At 34.8% G+C, this 15,635-nt stretch overlaps 1 protein-coding gene across 8 annotated transcripts in view; it reads left to right on the top strand.

Annotated features, from left to right (window-relative positions):
* Positions 1 to 15,635, top strand: part of LOC149792818 (poly(rC)-binding protein 3-like) — a 274,568-nt gene that overhangs the window by 41,468 nt on the left and 217,465 nt on the right. For 6 of the 8 annotated variants that reach the window (XM_089971275.1, XM_089971288.1, XM_089971285.1 and 3 more), the window contains exon 2: positions 2,361 to 2,414. The exons of the other annotated variants lie outside the window; for them this stretch is intronic. The gene's annotated coding sequence lies outside the window, so the exon portion shown is untranslated. The remainder of the gene's footprint in view (positions 1 to 2,360; positions 2,415 to 15,635) is intronic. 8 annotated transcript variants of the gene reach the window in all.

The raw sequence follows: 15,635 nt of genomic DNA on the forward strand, positions 1-15,635 counted from the left end.
TTTTAGCTTATAACACATAACATAAGAGACTGGAAATATGAATAACTCGTGTTTATATGAAAGCGAAACTTTTTCTATAACAGTTCACACACTTTGACCAGTTTTGATTTTTTTTTCCAAATAATGTGGAACTCTGCTTATGTGAATATCTACAGAAGATACAAAAGTATATAACTAAACATTTTAATTTACCCATTTCTTTACTCAACAGATCATAGATGTGTGTGTGTGTGTGTGTGTGTGTGTATATATATATATATATATATATATATATATATATATATATATATATATATATACACAAATACAAAGTCCATCTTCATTTCACATTAAATAATAGTATGAACTATGAATTATTCTATTTGTGTTGGTAATAATAATATCTCATATAACTTTTGAAAAGAAAACTGGATTTTTTTGTTGAAAATTCAAATTGTGGATTTTCTCACCAAAGATTGAGTGTCACTGAGAGTTTGATAAATGTTGTTTAGGCAATGAGCTTATGGGCCACCACTTTGGTCTGTATGTTTAATAGCAGATATTTATTCCCTGTTTAGGAACTCTAGGGCCCAAAGTTCAAGCACACAGCACTGGAGTATTTGATAAGGGTTCATGATCCTGTAATTAGAGAACAAAGTCTCTGGTCTTGAGTGGAGTCTAACAAGTTTAATCCAGCCATACTTGTAGATAAAGTGTTATAAACTGTGATAGGACACATAGGCACAGCAGGTTGGGCAACCCACAGTTACTGTCCTGCCCTACTTAAATTCTACATTAAGATAGGAACAAATGCGTTTACACCAGTCAGCTGCTTTCTGTACCAAAATAATTGATCATCCTGTGTTTAATACTGTATCCACATTCAAACAGTCTTGCACCACATATCATATATACTTGCTTATAAATCAAGTTGATCATAACTTATTAAAAGTATAGTCAAACTGCAAACAATGATTCTGATCTTCTGTAGCATAATGCACATGCAGATCAAGGTCTGTGGTGTTTGTTCCACTAATTAATCCTAACAAACTGCAACAACTCCGAGCTGCTGGTGCATTATGTGATGGCAAATCTGGATTCTGTGCAGTAATTGCAGTTGATCTGCACTTGCATGCAAGTTTATATTTGTAATTGGTTGGAGTAATCTTTATTTCTCCAAAGTTTGTGTGAGATGGGTTTTGAAGTCCCATGTTTGAAGAGGAGGGAAGCAGATGGAAATCATGAACCTAGAGCTGAATTTACTCAAAGCCTGTCCACGTGCATTTTTGCATCAGAAAATAATGCATCAGATGTATTATAATTTTACAGACTTGTAACATTAACTTAACAGAAAGATGTCCTTTTTTTTGGAGAAAATAAAAGCTGCCGTTTCTGAGATATCTGGGCTGAAGAACTTTTATTTTTTATTTTGAATTGTAACTTATGTGCAGCCATTTTGCCATGCATGGCTATTAACTTGGAGTCATTGTATGTTTCCTATATATTAGCCATTCTTTGGTAAAACTAATCACACAAGGACTAAGCTGGTTGTCAGACAATTGACAATGTATGACCATGGCTAGGATTTGTTGTATATTTCCTGTATATTATACAATGTTGTGGGATAATTGTTTCCCATACTATTCAAGATGATGTAACTACTCCCATCAGGACTAAGCTGATTGCCTTACAATGGCCATAGGCAATGCCTGATTAAACACACTAAGCAGGTGCTTAGGGGACCAGCCCAACAGGGGCATCAGAAAAAATTTGAATTAATTGTAGTTTATAAAATTGAATGAATTATATATGACCATTTCGATATGCAAGTATGAGTATTTTGATTTGGAGTAATGGCAATGCTGGTATTTTCCCACCATTTTAGCTGTCAATTTTCTTTTTTTTTAATTTCACATTTTGGTGATGGGGCATCATACTATTTTCAGTGCTCAGGACTGGCAGGCTTGGTGTTGGGATTATATGACTGGGTGTGACATCGACATTGCTATCTGTCTGGAGCATGATGCCTCAGTGCTACATTATATACTGCCACACTGCAGACATGATAGGGATATGACTGAATTTTTTTTAAAGCTATGTTATAAAGCCAAATCACACACACACAGATCTGCTGGTGCGTTATGTGTTAGCAGATCTTGGTCTTTACAGTTTGCATTGCAACTCCTAAGTGAGTACATAAGTACAGGATGAATACATGCTGATAACTGAGTGATAATTTAGCGATTGTGTAGCTCATAGAAAACAATAGTACCCCAGAAAACCAGCAAGTCTCATGTTAGTAATCAATGTTTTTTAAAATAATCTGAATTTCATATATATCTTGGATGGCAGTATTTTTCATTCTTATTTTAATGTTTCAGTTACGTGCTGATTTTGAAAATCTTTGAATGGAATTTCACAACTCTCATTTAGAGGTAAGCCTTTGATTCTAAACTCTTTCTGATCAACGATCAATTACAAATTGGCATTGCCAGAAAAACAATTGGCATCAACAGTCAATTACAAATTGGCATTGCCAGAAAAACAGTATCAGCAAACCAGAGGGTCCAAAGAATCCCATACCAAATGTTGAGTATACTAACAGCATAGAGCACTTAAGTGAAAATGTCATATTAAATAAGGAAATGACTGTAAAAAAAAATTAAACATCAAAGAGGCAAGATAATTATAGAGAATGCTAGGCATCCAAATGGACCTGAATTTTTTATATAGTTATAATCGTCAGGGACACATGTTCATCAGATTCTAACATTTTGTGAAAGGATTAGTGAGAAAAGCTGGATAAAAGTAATAATCAAGATTACGAATGTTTAAATGTCCATGTGAAGGCGATTCCAAATGAATTCCCATGTATGGGCTATTATTCTATTGCTCACAGTACTATCTATACTCATTTCTAAGTCAAGTCCACTTGCAAACAACATATACCCAGATATGCTATCACATAATACACTACATATAGGGTCTGTGTTATCTGTTCTACTGATTAGTCCTGACAAACTTTATAGACCCTAATCTGCTGGCACAGAATGTGACTGTAAATCTGGGTTGGTGCATTTTGGATTTGGATTTGACTTGTAATCTGTATATATGGCAAATCATATTACACAGACTTTTTTCTGGCCCATTATTGAAGAGCAATTTTCTGCCTAATTATCAACAGTTTATCTGACAAGGCATGCTGTATCCTCAAACTTTCACTAGTACATTGTAGACATATGGACTACACATAATACACTGTAGGCATTTGAACTACACATAATTCACTGGGCATTTGGACTACATATGATCACTGTAGGCATTTGAACTACATATAATTCACTGGGCATTTGGACTACATATAATACACTAGCCATTTGGACTACACATAATACACTGTAGGCATTTGAACTACATATAATACACTGTAGGCATTTGGACTACATATAATATACTGTATGCATTTGGACTACATATAATACACTGTAGGCATTTGTACTACATATAATACACTGTAGCCATTTGAACTACATGTAATACACTGTAGGCATTTGGACTACATATAATACACTAGGCATTTGTACTACATATACATGTAATACAGTAGTCATTTGGACTACATACAATACACTGCAGGCATTTGGACTACATATAATACACTGTAAGCACTTGGACTACATATAATTCACTGTGTGCATTTGGACTACAATTAATACACTAGGCATTTTGGACTACACATAAAACACTAGGCATTTGGACTTCATAAAATACACTGTAAGCATTTGAACTACATATAATTCACTGTGGGCATTTGGACTACATATAATAAACTAGGCATTTGGACTACATATAATACACTGTATGCATTTGGACTACACATAATACACTGTAGGCATTTGGACTACATATAGTACACTGTAGGCATTTGGACTACATAAAATACACTATATGCATTTGGGGGGCACCGCGTGGTCAAAAGCGCTCTCCGTTACGGATCACTGCCATTTCACTTCTGCCTGCATGGGTTCAAGATTCGGATTCGGCCAATGTGGTTATGTGAGAACGCTTAGGTCAAATTTCTAACAGATACTTGTTCATTGTCTTTTGTCTAGAATGTTACATTTTTTCTTATGCTTTTCAAAAAGGAATAAGCTGATATAACACAGAGATGGAAATTTAAAGTGCATATTTAGTCCCTGCTTCAGACATGGAAGGACAATACTGTTACTCATGTTAGTCCATCACACCTTGGTCAGTTTAGGATTTAGGTTAGTTTCCCAGTCATTGTAAGTCCCAAAGGCAAGCAACATTGTTGTAAATGTGGCATAATTTTCATGCTTCAGTGACTTAGATTTCGCTTTTAGGTGTTAAGGATTGTCATCCCTAGCCATGCAAATTGGAGTGTAAATACAGCTTGGTTAGTACAGTTGCCATTTTAAAAAAGAAGAAGGTCTGTTTGACTTGAATTTTATGCTTAAATGACTGGTTACATTTTTAACATGGTTCAGTTTCTTGAATTTTGTAAGCCCTACAGTCTAGAAACATGGCATGTAAATGCATCTTGGTGAATGCAATATCACTGTGCCAAAAATAAGTCACAGTAACTATAAATTCATGCATTAGTAATATTGGTTAAGTTGTGTGTGTTGACTAGTTACTCAGCCATTGTTTAGCCCAAGAGTCGTGCAGTTTTGAATGTCGATTTTTTGGGTGAGTTAACAAATTTTAAAGGAAAGTGGATCAATGTGACCAAAGCTACATTCTTCGTTCACTTTAGGGCCTGCAAAAAGCCATTATAAGCTACTGATGCCTATAAGTTACTTTGTACATGCATCCTTCAGTGTACAAATCTATTAGACCAAAATTAGATCACCGCTTTAAAAAATTTAAAATTTCAGTGCGTGCTGGATTGTGTTTTTTTAATAACATGTGACTGCATAGTTATACCAAATTGAGTATGGCATGGCATGCTCACTCTTTGAAAACATTTCTAGTTGTTAAACAAATACTCCGGTAAATGTATATCAATTAGTTCAGTGTTACGGACAATGGTTCCTGAATATTTGTTTTAGCTCTCAAAAGACTGCTCATGTGGCCTCGTGGTTAGAGCATCCATCTCGGATGCAGGAGGTTGGGGATTTGAACCCTGGCCAAGTCATACCAAAGACTTATAAAATGGTACATACAGCTGTCGTACTAGGTGCTCAGCATTATGAGGTTAGTGTTAGGACTGGTTGGCATGGTGTCAGAATAATGTGACTGGGTGCAACATCATGCTACATGTCTGCGGCATGATGCCCAGTGCTTGATATCACTATAAACTGTCACACCGTAGACGTCATAGCAATATGACTGAAAAATTGATTAAGCTACATTAAATATCCAAATAACATACATACACATACAACCTCTTACGATATTGTATTATGTAAAATAAGAATTTTGGAAAGGGGTTGACTACTTTTTGGATTTGCACTGAAATTTGAATTGATCATAATCAGAACTTTTCTCTATGCACCATAATATAAAGAACAGTTGTAAATCTTTTCAAAAAGTTTCTTCAAAATTATTACTGTTCATAAATCTTTGACCTTGAATGTATAAATTAATATTATCACCCTAACATTTGCTTTTAAAGAGTAGTAAAATCAAGCGAGACCTTCAGTAAAGATGACTTTTTTAAAAAAATGCAAGTGTTTCAAGTTATGACTAATAAGTACTAGGGACCTGCCATTTAAGATATGTTAATGGTGCTAGGGACATTTAAGAAATAAAATGATTTCCATCTTCCCATATAGCTAAAAAAAAATATGTACTTGCTCAGATTTCTGCAAGGAAAAAAAAGGTTTCCATACATCACAATAGTTTCTCACATTTTCATCACAATAGTTTCTCACATTTTTATCTTGAGCTGAAAGACCTTAGTTTTTTTTTATCTCATTTGGAAAGAAAATGTGATCTTCCCTCCCCAATTAAATGACCTGTCCCTTATCCCAATTTTTATTGCTATTCAATACTCTGATGTTACAGGTATCATGATGCTCTCAGCTGAATTGGAAATAGAATGTTGAATGTATCTTCAAAGAATACCTATATAGTGAGCGTATTATATATGTCACATCAGTTATGTAACTTCTGGAGTTGTACTGGGAGTGAGTGAGTGATATGATCTCTACCCTGTTGTGGTACTTTGGTTATTGTTATCTAGGAGATAATCAACCATGGTGTTATTGTTTGGATCAAGCAGACAATAAAATAAAAATAAGAAATTAATGGATGGAATAACAGATCTGAGCAAAGATATTGAATAGAACATGATCCCCTGTATTTACAATATAACAGTTTAATCAAATATACATAAACAAAATGAAATTGTACATGACATTTGAATGAAACACTTTCTCATAGAAATAGAATTACAAAATTTGTGTGAAATGCAATTAGTGGTGCTGTTATGCTCATAAAACAAATTTCATCAGAGAATCGAGTTGGCATGTCAAGCTGGACATTTAGAAATCACTACTGGTGACAAGTCAGCATTGTTGTATTTCTTTTCTTTCTCTCTCTCTCCCCCCCCCCCTTCACATCTTTGGGTTTCATCCAAAACTTGGTTGTAGTCTGTACTCCTTTCCCACTGTGTAGTAATGGTATGGAGCTTTTTTCCCCCTTTGTGCCTTTTGAGACTTGTTTTTATGCAGTCAAATCTCACTTTGGTTCTGGATCTCTAACTACTTCAAAAACAAAACTCCCATTGAAGTCAGAATAATTGTCTCTAGTCCACCTTTATTAATAACTATTCATGGATAATTTCATTTTGTGACACCTATTTCCAATGTCCCAAAATTTGCCTTTGGCTTGTCTTAGCTTTTGTCATTGTCTGCTATTTGACCTTACATTCACATACTTTTTTTTCCCCCTATTTCTGTTATCCTAGAGGGTTCTAATTAAGATTCAAAATTGAGCACATCCCCGCCCTTCAAAGGCAGCAATTTGTTGTGAGCCTAGCCTGTACATCATTCTTAAAGGTTAAGTGTCTTGCTGACCATGACAAAATGTGCTACATCAAAACATCTACAGAAATTTTACACCTTTTCACCTAGATATCCCTTAACTTGTCCGACCCTTCCCTTATTTCAGATAGTAGGTTGTTCTCAGTTAGGTAGTTTGGGCTTAGGCAGATGTTAATATTTTGATCTCAGATTAGATTGTAAATATTTCTGACAGATGTCTTCAAACAGCCACAGAAGCAGTTCAAGGAAAGCATTGCTAATTTCAGTTCCAGTTTAATGACTTTCTTGATTACACAGGAGTGGAAGATTTTGGAACTTTACCTCCAGGTATATGTTATGCATTTACAGATTTTATTGGTGAGCTTTTTAGATCATGTTTATAAGATTCATTTTTGGCATTTTCACAAAAATAGGCTGATAAGCTGCTTCATGTGTAATTTTCATAAAATTGGAAGCTAGATATGACAACTACATGTAATTTGTTTGAGCTCTGAGTTCCTTTAAAACCATGTGCATAGTCTATGATTAGACAACTTACTTACCACTCCATTATTCTATAACATTACATCTTCCAGGTAGCACTTGTTTGGTATCATTATTTCTAGAATATTTTTACTTTTCCCAATACTCATGATTATTCTTTCAGAATTTATTAGAAATAACATTCCTGGTACTCATAGTTGTAAGGTTTTAATAACAATTTCTCATGATTCAAACAAATTGTACTTGGGAACTTATGTTTGAATAAATTGAACTGGAAAACATTGCAAGTGGAATAATTGTATGCGAGACCAATGGAAGACTTTTTTTTTTAAAATGTGCTTCAGAATAACATTTGAACAAATTAGGTTCAAGAATAATTGAAGTTTAAACAAAAAGACTGCAAGTGATTGAAATATAAAGTTATATTAAACAATTTTTTGTATTGCGTTTCTAGGGCAATGATGTGAATCATTTTTTTTAGAAACCTAATACATCTTTAAAGGTGAAGAAGATTTGGTTTTATTATTTGCGGTTAAGTGAGAATGCATTACTTGACAAGACCACAATAAATCCAAATAAATTTTTGCCATTGGATTTCAGGTATTTTGAAATTGTTAGCTTTTTATAATTTTGTCACTTTTATATTCAAGATGTTTCTTTTCAGAGTGATTCATTCCAAAGAGTCACAAATATTCACCAGCTCTGAATATGAGCTGACTGGTTCCAAGTTTTGCCTCAGCATGTAGCCTAGTTCTCAGGTGTTTTATGGATCAAAACTCAAGGGCTGGCACTCACCTGTCAGAGTCAATTTAAGCAAACAAGTCAAATATTGTTAACATCGTTGTTCCCCACACCCGTTTCAAACTAAACACATAGCAAAAAAATTATGAGAAAATTAAGTTTTCCATTCTGGCATAAGCACCATGTATATTGAGTGCATGATATGATTTTGGCAGAAAAAAATAACAAATGATGATAAAAACACTCATATTTATTGGATTGGACATGCCAGAACAGTGTGCAGTCAGTGCTGAAATAAGCCAATTATGTGCAGAAACCATGGAATACGATTTCAGTTTTATTTGTTAGATGAACATCTTAAATATGCCATGTATGCATGCCAAGTTTTTTGAAAACTAACCAGAAATTAGGAGCATTGCATTTCAAGAAATTGTGGACAAATTTTTTGTCTCACCTGTAAATGTCTTATAGATACTTGTTGTCTCACCTGCAAAGTGCATGAAAGACACCTCTTGTAGCAAGTCCCCATACAAATCTTTAGCAGAACTTGGATCCTGCAGGCATCAGTTACGGTAAATGTTCTAACAACTTTGCAATTCCTGGTCCATTCATTCATTCAGATAAAGTGTTGCATTTTGTTTTGTCGAGACGTATTGTGAGTAATTAAATGTTTTGAATGATATTGTTCACAATTAGAAATATCGAGACTGTAATTTGCTTGGTGAATTTAAAGGTCAGCAGAACATAATTTGGTACCTTGCTTGGTACATTGTTACCATTTCCTCCCCCTCATGGGGGACCTTCCTTATAAGGCCCACAGAAAAGTTGGAAAGGGGTAGTCTCATTTTTTCGATAGCATTGTTGTTTTTAGCTCTACTGGCCTTAGAAGGTAAGAGCTTTTGGGATGGTCTGTTGTCTGTCATCCATCTGTAATCTTTTCATCATATGACATCTGTCCGTCTTAAGTTTGTTGATGCTTCTCCTAAACTACTTGGAGGAGTGGCATGAAACTTGACACACACACGTTCATCCCATGGTCTGGTTGGGCCAGAATGAAAGTGGTACTGGACCACAGTGGCTATTCTGAAAGTCTATTTACCACTACTCCTCCAGAATATGGTCATATCATCATGGGCTTTTCACTTAAAGACTTTTTTTATAATGTCTGCTGTGTCCTAAATGAAAAAGGTTGCCAATCTGAAGTCCAACATGGCCACCAAGACAACCATAAAAACAAAAAACAAAATAGTTTGTTTCAGCCACCCCTGAATGAATGGTCAACAGAGTTTTCACTGAAAGACTTCTTATCATGTCTAGTTAGTCCTAAACTAAAATGTTGCTGATCTGGGGTTCAATATAGCCACCACAGAGGCCATCTTGTTAATCATGTTATTGCTACTTCTTATACATGATTGTTAAACCAACATCAGTTTTTGTCTTGTGATGTCTAGTTGGTCCTAAATGAAACTGGTGCTGATCTAAAGTCCAATATGGCCATCATGGCAGACATCTTGAAAATCTTATACAACTCTTACTGAACAGAAAGTTATGTTGCTGTGGGCTTTGCAACAAAAACCTTTTTATATCTTCTTATGTCCAAAATGAATATTGTGCTCGTCTGACAGCCAGCATGGCTGTCACACCATGGCCATTTTTAAAATTGGGTTAATGCTACTTCTTCTGAATGGATTGTTTTGTCAGCTTGTGGTTTTCACTAAAAGAATATTTAATGTGTCAGGTTGGGGTCCTAAATAAAAATGGTGCCAATCGGATGCCCAATAAGGCCATTACAGCAGCAAATTTGAGAATCATGTTATTGCTACCTCTGAATGGAAATTCATATTGACATGGCGTTTTCACCAAGACTTCTTATGATGCTTTTACGATACTTTGTCCTTCATGAAAATGATGCTGATTTGGGATTTGCGGTAATATGGCTGCCACAGTGGCAAGCTTGAAAATCTTGTTATATTACTTCTACTTAATGAAATTGCTCACATCATCATAAGGTCCCCCCCCCCCGGCAAAAGGCCTTTTGTACTGTTTTGATGATGTTAAAGTAAAATGATGCTGATCTGATGTCCAGAACATGGCCATCTTGAAAATCTTTATTTAGCTAGTCCCCTTAAAGACAAAGTCATTGTGACATGGGTTCTCATCAGAAGTGTTCTTACATATATCGTGTCTACTGAGTCATAAATGAAAATGACCTACCATGAGTATGGTCACCATAGTGGCTATCTTGAAAATATTGTTATTTCTACTGTAGTAGCGCCTTTCTGATGTCACTGCGCTATGGGGAATTAGTCACAAGCAAGAGGGTTTCTTCTTTTTCTACCTTTAATGAAGTATGTTGCCCCTAGTTCTTCATGCTGACTCCCTGCACTATGTTTGACCTGGTTATTTAAACAATCCTAGTGGACTTCAGAGAAAACATTCCCAGAAGACCTATTCTAAACTGATATTCTGGTCTGATTGTGTTAGGTGCAGACCCTTTATCTAACTCTAATCTGCATATCAAAATGCACAGAATCTAAATTTTGTAATCCAAAATAAAGCCATATATGTACCCTCCATACACACTCTTTTCCCACTGATGCTGTGTGTTAGAATTTACAAAAATATTATTTTGAGTATGAAATTACTTGTAAACTTTATCTTCTTGAACAAATTACTTCAAAATTAAACTATAACTACCCAACTCTATTTTAAGCACTTTATACCTACTAAAAGAGATTCAAATTTCCCTTCAAACGGTCACTACTTTTAATGTTTAAGTATTATGGCAAACTTGCTATAATTGATTTTAATTAGCTTTACAAACACATCTTCCAACTATCCTACTGACTCCTTTGTTTCAATTTCTCTGGACTGTAACTTGACACCATAGCATTTGAATAGCTGCTGGTAACCTAGTATTGACCCCAAATCTCTGCCTCTAAATCTAACAGTGACTGTAGAGTTACTCCTCTATCATAGACATACTGTTATTAAATTTATGTAGAGAATTTAGAAAATTTATACACAAATATATCTTTCCTTCTAAAACTAATATAAATACCATAGCACCTGAAATAACTAAATTTAGCCCTATAATACTACTCCCAAATGGATAGCTAATTTGGCATAGGGGTTTTCACCAATAGACATAATATCCAGATGGTCCTAAATAAAAACAGTGCCAGCCATGTGTACAATATGGCTGCCTTTAAAATCATATTGTCACTACTCCCCCCTCCCCATGGATGATTCTTAGGAAATGACATTTTTACTGAAAGAATTATTATGATGTCTACTTTGTCCTAATTGAAAATGGCTGTCAATCTGAAATCCAGGATGTCCACAACTGCAACTTATTTGAAAACCATTTTATCATTTAATATGTCATGGCTGGTTTTAGTACTGAGCAGTTAAAAGGAAGAAATGGTTTTGTCTTGAATTCCTGGGAATTCTCTTTGCCCTGTAGAACATTAATCCCTTCGGGACACAGGGTACTAATTGCATGGAAAAATAGGAACCAGCCTGGAAATGGGTGAACGTAAAATAGAGTATAAATGGATTTGGCTGGCCAGGATTGGTTATTAATGTAAGTAAATTTGTTAGGGAAAAAATCTTGAGACATTGTTTTATTGATGGAATTTCAGTCCTTTAACAGTCTTAAGTTTGGAAAAATCATTACTGAAATTGGCACCTGACTCTTTGGTGTGGAATTGAAAGTACATGTTTCAAACACATACAGGTCCAGAAAATGCTGTAGTTTGTAACCTTTTCTCTACACAGAAGCTGACATCCAGGTTTCATCTATACTGATAAATATAGGTTTAATTATGAGCACTCAAAAATTTAAAGTTATTGAATTTTAAATATCATGGTGTTTACATAGGTTTACTATGGGAACTGAATTAGTACTTGAGTCCTTCAAGGGACTTACGATTTTACATGCAGCAATAAAATGTAGGTCATTGTGATCCACAAATGAGGGTTAAGACTAAGGTCAGAATCAGTTGGCATCAAAACAGACAGGACAGCATTTTGCTGAATTGTTGCACTAGTGTTGTATTTTCTCAAGTACATGGTAATGGAGTAATTGCTTTGACATCTTATGCAGTGTCGAGAAGTTTTGATATATGCTGGTCAGTCTTTGAGTTGGTAAGATAGTTTAGTGACCAATGATTTTTTTTGTTATTGTTGCTAGGCTTAACGCCATTTTTCAGCACAAGATAGGCTATACATGGCGGCCAGTATCAATGGTGGAGGAAGAACCTGGGAAAATCCCAGAATGAACCACAACCCACAAGAAGCTACTGGCAAGTTTTCTCACATACCCACATCGGCCGAACCCGAGGCTCGAACCCACGTAGACATAGGTGGTGACCAGTGATAATTTATATCAATAATTTATGTTATAGTTCAATTCATCGTGCTTCAGTGGCCATCTTAATTGTATTTCAGGGACCATCAGTTTGAAAGCTGCGATTAGTTAAATCCTAGCATGTTGTAAATTTGAATAAACAGTACAGTATGTTGAAATAACCTTGCCTTCAGTAATCCTTGCCTAGTATCATCTTTCAATATTTGAATTAAGTTAATGGTTCTTGAAGACCTATATTATCAAGAAGTAAAATTGTAGATGAATTGGAAAGCTGTTAGCAATCACATAAATTCAGTCTAGTGAGTCCCAGTCCCAGAATCAGAAATTGGAATAATAGAGTGAATAGTAGTATATGACAGCAGACTATGCCCTGAAGAGCTGAAAGCATGAGGAGAGCATATAATGTATTACCAAAGTATTGTATGTACATCTATGTAAGTAGAGTCTAACTGCAAATAATATAGACCCTGATTTGCTCTCACATAATGCACTGGGAAATCTTGGCCTGTCTTGGTTGTTCAACAGACGGCAGATACCCAGATCTTTGGGCGTATTATGCAAAGGTAGGTCTTGATATGTACAGGTTGTGATTGTTCTCAACTAATGGGTATGTGCTGTATCTTATAAACATTGTCCAACAATTGGGTTTGAGAGTTTACTATATTGCTTTTAACTTTGACATGCAAAGATGAGATGAACACTACAAATTACGGAACAGGTAAAATAATAAACTAGAGGAGGATTGATTAGAATAATGTGAGAAAGAACAGATGGGCAGGGTTATTTGGGACATAAAATGTCTTGAGATACCTGTATATGCATGCCATATATACTCGCTTGCAAGCTGAGTCCAGCCGCAACTGCACAGATCCAGATCTGCCATTACATAATCAGATTGGGGTCTATGCAGGATGTTAAGAGTAATCAGTAGAACAAACATGTTCTGATCTGCTGGTGCATTTTTCAACACCTGATTAAGTTGAATTCTGGTTATAGGTGAAAATATATGGTATGTGATCTGTTACTAGTACCCATTCATATACCATTGCTTACCAAAGTTCTGCATAATTATAGTGAAGAGTAAAGGACTTTTAAGTAAAAAATTATTACATTCAGATGCATATTAAATATTCAGATTCAGTTACACTGGCAAGCAGAAGAAAGAGCCCACATATTTGACATCTCCTAACATCTCAATTTCAGAGTTTCCTTTATTAATGACTGGTTGTTGACACAGTAAAACAGACTGGATAAAAGGCATTGCACCAGTCCTAGATTATAGTCAGTCACTTCAGGCTTGAAGAGGATTGTGTGTCGAAATGTTGTAATTTAATGGAAGAGATTTTACTTTAACTCTGTATAGAAGACAAATACTTGCACTAAAGAGCAGTCAAGGAAATTTTTAATGAATTCTACTTGAAATGTATGTAATGCAGTAATTTACGTCCAGAGAAAAAGTGTTAAAGACACTTTTGAGTGTCAGTTTTATTTCCAAAGGAATAAATACTATTAAAAACACTTACAATCTAGTAATATTACTTCCAAAGAAATAATAGTAAGAAACTTACAGTATGGTAATTTTACTTGCAAAGAAATAATATTAAAGACATTTGCAATGTGGTAATTTTACTTCCAAAGGAGTAGTATTAAAGACACAGTGTGGTAATTTTACTTCCAAAGAAATAATATTAAAGACGTTTGCAGTGTGGTAATTTTACTTCTAAAGAAATAATATTAAAGACATTTGCAAAGTGGTCTTTTTACTTCCAAATAAATAATATTGAAGACATTTGCAGTGTGGTAATTTTACTTCCAAAGGAGTAGTATTAAAGACAGTTACAGTGTGGTAATTTTACTTCCAAAGACATAATATTAAAGACGTTTGCAGTGTGGTAATTTTACTTGCAAAGAAATAATATTAAAGACATTTGCAGTGTAGTAATTTTACTTCCAAAGGAGTAGTATTAAAGACAGTTACAGTGTGGTAATTTTACTTCCAAAGACATAATATTAAAGACGTTTGCAGTGTGGTAATTTTACTTGCAAAGAAATAATATTAAAGACGTTTGCAGTGTGGTAATTTTACTTCCAAAGGAGTAGTATTAAAGACATTTGCAAAGTGGTAATTTTACTTCCAAAGAAATACTAGTAAAGATATTTACAATGTGGTAATTTTACTTCCAAAAACATAATATTAAAGACAGTGTGGTAATTTTACTTCCAAAGGAGTAGTATTAAAGTCAAGTGCAATGTGGTAATTTTACTTCCAAAGGAATAGTATTAGACATTTGCAGTGTGGTAATTTTCTTACTAAAGGGGTAGTATTAGACATTTGCAATGTGGTAATTTTCTTACCAAAGGAGTAATATTAAAGACATTTGCAATGTGGTAATTTTACTACTAAAGGAGTAGTATTAGACATTTGCAGTGTGGTAATTTTACTACTAAAGAGTCCACGTAATAATCATCTGATCAGTGTGGTTCATTTTTAATAATTATTTTTTTAAATTATCCTATAGCAAAGTTCATGTTTAGCAGCAGAATCACAGATGTGGCATGCTCAGGTGTTGGGGTAATGGTGAAACTGATCATAGGCTATAAGGTTTGGCTTGAGTTGAAGCTGTAGGGTACAGCAGTGCATGATGGTCATTTCTATTTAGCCAGGGCAGTTGGAGTAATGCACCTTGCACCTGACCCAGGCTGAAATGATGTGTACCTTTTGGTTGTAAGTCTAGCATGCTAAGCTCTTAGCCATCATACTCCATAGAACTGTAGGGCAATTAAACAATGACCATTTGATCTTGTGTGGGATTTTTGAAAAATGCTCAACCTTTCCATTAGTGTGAAGGAAATCTCTAAGCTAGTCATTACAGTTAATGGCCATAGTCTTTCAAGAGTAAAAACTGGGATTAGTGCTCAAATTTTTTTTTCATCAATGGGCCCAAGGCTGGTGACAAAAAATGTGACAAGCCTGGGCTCAAATTACACGTGCCCAAAAGGGCTCTAGTTTTTACTGTTACATGTATTTGTCACACATATTGCAAATTACT

This window comes from Sinohyriopsis cumingii, chromosome 9, assembly GCF_028554795.1.
Source record: "Sinohyriopsis cumingii isolate HCF-2022 chromosome 9, ASM2855479v2, whole genome shotgun sequence".
NCBI classification, from domain to species: domain Eukaryota; kingdom Metazoa; phylum Mollusca; class Bivalvia; order Unionida; family Unionidae; genus Sinohyriopsis; species Sinohyriopsis cumingii.